Raw genomic sequence first — 6,526 nt, 5'->3', positions numbered from 1 at the left:
CTTACGTTACATTCGAGTTTTATTTCCTTGATTTATTTTACTGCTTAATTGAAGAATCGAAGAACAAATCCTACCGGCTTGTGGTGGAGTGTTCAAGACCATTGTATTACGCATTCAGGTTCTTTAATTGTTATTTAATTTTTAATGTTTTATTCTATTGTTTATTCGTATTGCCTGCCTGGAATGAGTCTGTTTATGCATGATATAAATTCTTGTTTATTTAGCATGTCTGGCTAATTTGCCTAGGTATCGGTATGTAAAGTAAGCAGAATAAGGGATCGAGACTGAGTCGGTCTATCTAAACTTAAAATCAAAATCAATCTTTTTATGGTCTCAACTTACAGTTTAATAACAAGATTTTTTTACAAAAGTAAAAGACATAAAGAAGTTAAAATCAATAGAGCGAGAGTTTGAGATTTTAACTGGACAGTGTAAGTTAGGCATTAATTCTAGATCAGGGCGAGAGCAAGTTTTAGAGTTAATTAAATTCTGACCTTTTCCAAAAAGTATTTTTAAAGATTGAATGTGAGGACGAGAGTTAAGCATTTGGATTTAATTATATAACCTAAGTCAACAGAGCGAGAGTTTGAGATAAGGGTGTTTAAAACGGTCAGTATTTTCTTAAAAAGAGTTTCTGCAACTTTATTGTTTTCAAAATATGGTTTTTGACTTAATTATAAGTGACAGCAACATTAATATAAAATCATGGTTTATTCAACAGAGCGAGAGTTTGAGATAGAACCTTTAACCAATAAAGTTAACCGAAACGATTCATTTTAAAACCAAGAAACCGACAAAGACTTGATTCCCTAGTTTTGACGAATTACATACCGATATCCGTTTTATTAATATTTAATCTAGACATTAGTTTAGCTCTTAGTTTTTCCCCAAACAATCAAACATCTTCACCTTAGATTTACGTAGTAACTTTAGATAACGGTATATCGATTCATAAGTCCCTGTGGGATCGATATCTTTTAAAACTACGCGATAGAACTGTGCACTTGCAGTTTGTATCCCATTCTCGACTCACCCAGTCGAGCGATCAAGTTTTTGGCGCCGTTGCCGGGGAACTTTTATTCAATCGATATCGTAACTCTTCCGTTACGCTGTAGAGACTAAGGTTTCCTTTTCTTCTATTTTCTTTCTTTCGTTGATTTGTATGCCACGCACTCGCTCTCAAGGCGAACCGCTATATTTACGAATCAACGACATCGAACTATATCTCCGAGTCTTACGACGAATTCGGGAATATCGTGCTGAAAACAATCTCCCTCCTATAGACCTTCCTGATCTCAAAGATTTTCCTTCTTTAACCGAGATGGCAGAACCAGCTCGTGCTCTTAGAGATTACGCCGCTCCATCGCAAGATGAACCGCATTCAAGTATTGCTCCGCCCGCAATCGAAGCAAACAACTTTGAACTTAAACCTTCGTTGTTGCAGGCTGTGCAACAGAACCAATTCTCTGGAAATCTTACCGAAGATCCAAACCTTCATTTATCCGTATTTGTCCAATACGCTGATACTGTTAAAGCTAATGGTGTCACTTCAGAGGCAATTCGACTTCGTCTTTTTCCTTTCTCATTAAGAGATAGCGCTAGAAGATGGCTTCAATCTCTTCCTTCCAACTCAGTCACCACATGGAACGAGTTGAAGAAAGTTTTTCTTGCCCGATATTTTCCACCAAGCAAAACAGCTATGTTAAGAGCCCAGATAAACTGATTTAAACAGAAAGACAACGAGTCTCTTTTCGAAGCATGGGAAAGATACAAAGACATGATGAGACTTTGCCCACACCATGGTTTGGAAGACTGGTTAGTAATTCACACATTTTATAATGGTCTCTTATACAATACAAGGTTAACAATAGACGCCGCTGCAGGTGGTGAACTAATGAACAAACCTTATGCTGATGCTTACCAGCTTATCGAGAGCATGGCCCAAAACCACTATCAGTGGGGAACCGAACGAACAACAGTGGAAAAACCTCAACCGAAAACTGGCATGTACGAGATAAGTAACCTTGATCACGTCAATGCAAAAGTGGATGCTTTGGTCCAGAAGATTGAAAGTTTAAACGTATCGCCTCCAGCAGCCGTGGTTGCTATAACTCAGAATTGCGAGGTCTGTGGAATCCAAGGCCACACTCCTGCGGAATGTCAACTCTTGACTGGAATCCAAACAGAGCAAGTAAACTATGCTCAAGGAAGCCCCTATTCGATTACCTATAACCCAAATTGGAAGAACCATCCAAACTTCTCATATAAGAGTAATAATGCTTTATACGCACCTGGACAGTCTCCAAATCAAGCCCCATCTATACCTCCAGGATATCAGAAACCGAATCCTAACAATAATACCCCTAGAAAATCCAACTTGGAAATCATGATGGAAAACTTTATAGCTTCCCAACAACAAACCAATAAAGATTTCTTAAACCAGAACATACACACTGGCGAACAACTTAAACAACTAGCAAGCAAAGTAGATGCCTTGGCTACTCATAACAAAATGCTGGAAACGCAAATATCTCAAGTAGCTCAACAACAAGCACCTACCGCTGCACCAACTGGTACATTCCCTGGACAGCCCCAACCCAATCCGAGAAGCCAAGCTCATGCAATTATATTGAGAAGTGGAACGGAAGTGGAAGGACCGTCTGACCCAAGGATAGAAAACCAAAACCCTAAGAAATCTACTGAGGAAAGTGAACCTAAGGAAAAGGAAGAGAGTAATAAGGAAACCCTAGAAAAGAGTGAACCTTATGTACCTCCACCACCTTACAAACCACCTATCCCTTACCCTCAAAGGCTTGTTAAAACCAAAGATGTAGGCCAATTTAGAAAATTTGTTGATCTCCTTAAACAATTAAACGTTACAATTCCGTTTACCGAAGCTATTACGCAGATGCCCTCATATGCTAAATTCTTAAAAGAAATTCTTTCTAATAAGAGGAAACTTGAGGATAGCGAAACCGTTACACTCCCTGCCGAATGTAGCGCTATAATCCAAAACATGCCCCCTAAACTCAAGGATCCGGGTAGCTTCTCTATACCCTGTCACATAGGAAAATTTGTCATCGACAAAGCCTTATGCGATTTAGGAGCCGGAATTAGCGTTATGCCCTTATCCATATGTAAGAAACTGGAGATGGGAGAATTAAGACCGATCAAAATGTCTGTGCAATTAGCAGATCGTTCCATCAAATATCCTGTAGGAATCCTTGAAAACGTTCCCGTACGCATAGGTCAGTTTTACATTCCCACTGACTTCACAATTATGGACATTAGAGAAGATGATACGACACCTATTATACTAGGAAGACCATTCTTAGCAACTGCCGGTGCAATCATAGACGTAAAACGAGGACGACTCACCTTCGAAGTAGGTGAAGAAAAAATTGAATTCATTCTTTCCCAATTCTTGAAAGCACCTGCAATAGAAGATACATGTTACTTCATGGATATCATCGATGAATGCATAAAAGAAGCAGAGTCAGGAGAAGACAAACCATCAGACTATCTTTTAGAGGACAAATCTAAACAATGCCTAGCAATAACACCAGATCCTACGCAGTGTCTTAACAAACCAACCCCTGATTTGAAAACACTTCCCAAAAATCTGAGATATGAATTCCTAGACTTAGAACTTGAACGACCTGTGATAGTTAATGCAGATCTAGGAAGACTCGAAACAGAAAAACTCCTACATATCTTAAGAAAATATCCAACTGCACTAGGATACCACATCACCGATCTTAAAGGAATAAGCCCTTCTATTTGTATGCACCGCATCATGTTAGAAGAAGACTGTAAAACCTCTAGGGAACACCAGAGAAGACTAAATCTGATCCTAAGTGAGGTAGTAAAGAAAGAAATAACCAAGTTATTAGAAGCAGGTATTATATATCCTATATCTGACAGCAAATGGGTTAGTCCTGTACACGTTGTACCAAAGAAAGGAGGCATAACCGTTATTGAAAACGAAAAAGGAGAAACTATAACTAAACGAATCGAATCGGGATGGAGAATGTGCATTGATTATAGGAAACTAAACAAAGCAACCCGAAAAGATCATTTCCCTTTACCATTCATTGACCAAATGTTAGAACGATTAGCTAAACATTCACATTTCTGTTATTTAGACGGTTATTCAGGCTTCTTTCAAATACCAATTCACCCTGATGACCAAGAAAAGACAACATTCACATGCCCTTTTGGTACCTTCGCGTATAGACGAATGCCGTTTGGTCTGTGTAATGCCCCTGCAACTTTTCAAAGATGCATGATGGCAATATTCGCCGACTTTCTCGAAAACATCATGGAAGTATTCATGGATGACTTTTCTGTATACAGACAAAATTTCGAAGAATGCCTTGAAAACCTGGAAAGAGTTCTTGAACGATGTGTAAAAGTAAACTTAGTACTTAATTGGGAAAAGTGCCACTTTATGGTACAAGAAGGAATTGTTTTAGGACACATCATCTCGAACAGAGGAATTGAAGTAGACAAAGCCAAAATAGAGGTAATCGAAAATCTTCAACCCCCAAGAACCGTGAGAGAAGTACGAAGCTTTTTAGGACACGCCGGTTTTTACCGACGATTCATCAAAGACTTCTCTAAGATAACTAAACCCTTAACCGGACTGTTGATGAAAGATGCTGAATTCATATTCGACGATAACTGTTTAAAAGCATTTCAAACTCTTAAACAAGCATTGATCTCCGCACCCATTATGCAGACACCAGACTGGAATGAACCATTCGAAATAATGTGCGATGCCAGTGATTATGCTGTAGGTGCTGTTTTAGGACAAAGAAAGGATAAAAAGCTTCACGTTATATATTACGCTAGCAGAACCCTGGATGAAGCGCAGATGAATTATGCCACAACCGAGAAAGAACTCCTAGCAGTGGTATTTGCGCTAGATAAATTTCGTTCTTACTTGGTAGGAGCCAAAATAATAGTTTACACTGATCACGCTGCTATCAGGTACCTTTTAACAAAAAAGGATGCTAAACCTAGACTCCTAAGATGGATCTTGTTACTACAAGAATTCGACTTAGAAATAAAGGACAAGAAAGGAACTGAAAACGTAGTAGCAGACCACCTCTCTAGACTTGAGAACCTTGAACCAGAAAGAACATCCATTAATGATGATTTCTCGTATGATAAACTCATAGCTACTTTGGAAGAGAACAACTCCGACATGCAAGTAGAAACCACCTTAGCTATATCTGTCATACCATGGTACGCTGATCTAGTCAATTATTTAGCTGCCGGAATAGTTCCACCTACTTTATCTTACCAGCAGAAGAAACGATTCTTCCACGACATAAAACACTATTACTGGGATGATCCCTTACTTTTCAAAAGAGGCCCCGATGGTATTTTCCGTCGATGTATACCCGAAGAAGAGGTAGAAAATATAATCCAACACTGTCACTCTGCGCCTTATGGTGGACACACAAGTACATCCAAGACCTGCTCTAAAATCCTACAAGCTGGCTTTTATTGGCCAACTATATGGAAGGACGTACATGCGGCTATTAAGGAGTGTGACAGATGTCAACGCACGGGAAACATATCTAGACGCGACGAGATGCCACAAAAAGGTATTTTGGAAGTAGAGATTTTTGACGTGTGGGGGATAGACTTCATGGGACCCTTTCCATCCTCTTTCGGTAACAAATACATACTCGTGGCAGTTGACTACGTATCAAAATGGATCGAAGTTATAGCTTCTCCAACAAATGACACCCGAGTAGTAACTAGACTCTTTAAAAATATAATATTTCCGAGATTTGGCATCCCAAGAATAGTAGTCAGTGATGGTGGATCACACTTTATATCCAAGATACTCGAAAAACTACTACTTAAATATGGAGTGAGACATAGGATAGCAACACCTTACCACCCTCAAACCAGTGGACAAGTGGAAGTATCTAACAGAGAAATCAAGCAAATACTAGAAAAAACGGTCGCCACTTCAAGGAAAGATTGGTCATTGAAATTACCAGAAGCTTTATGGGCATACCGAACTGCTTATAAAACCCCCATAGGGACGACCCCATTTAAGCTCATTTATGGAAAATCCTGTCACCTCCCGGTAGAATTAGAACATAAAGCCTATTGGGCTATTAGAAATTTAAATTTGAATTATAAAGCCGCCGGTGAAAAGAGAATCCTTGACATAAACGAATTAGAGGAACTCAGAAGAGACGCCTATGAAAATGCCAAAATCTATAAAGAAAGAACAAAACAATGGCATGACAAGCGTATATCAAGGAAAGTCTTCAAGCAAGGCGACGCAGTACTTTTATTTAACTCTAGACTAAAGTTATTCCCGGGAAAACTACGATCCAGATGGTCAGGACCTTTTCATATCACTAAAATCTTTCCCAGTGGAGCGGTAGAAATAAAAGGACAATCTACAGAACCGTTCACCGTAAACGGGCAACGTCTGAAACATTATCACTATGCGGAAACCAACGAGGATTCGCAAATTCTACACTTAGACGAAACG

General features: G+C 39.1%; 1 pseudogene; it reads right to left on the bottom strand.

The window, feature by feature from the left end:
* Positions 1 to 1,706: 1,706 nt before the first annotated feature.
* LOC127099155 (uncharacterized) lies at positions 1,707 to 1,806 on the bottom strand (annotated as a pseudogene).
* Positions 1,807 to 6,526: the final 4,720 nt, after the last annotated feature.

The sequence above is a fragment of the Lathyrus oleraceus genome, chromosome 6, assembly GCF_024323335.1.
Source record: "Lathyrus oleraceus cultivar Zhongwan6 chromosome 6, CAAS_Psat_ZW6_1.0, whole genome shotgun sequence".
Lineage (NCBI taxonomy): Eukaryota > Viridiplantae > Streptophyta > Magnoliopsida > Fabales > Fabaceae > Lathyrus > Lathyrus oleraceus.
This window is presented reverse-complemented; position numbering and strand designations above follow the sequence as displayed.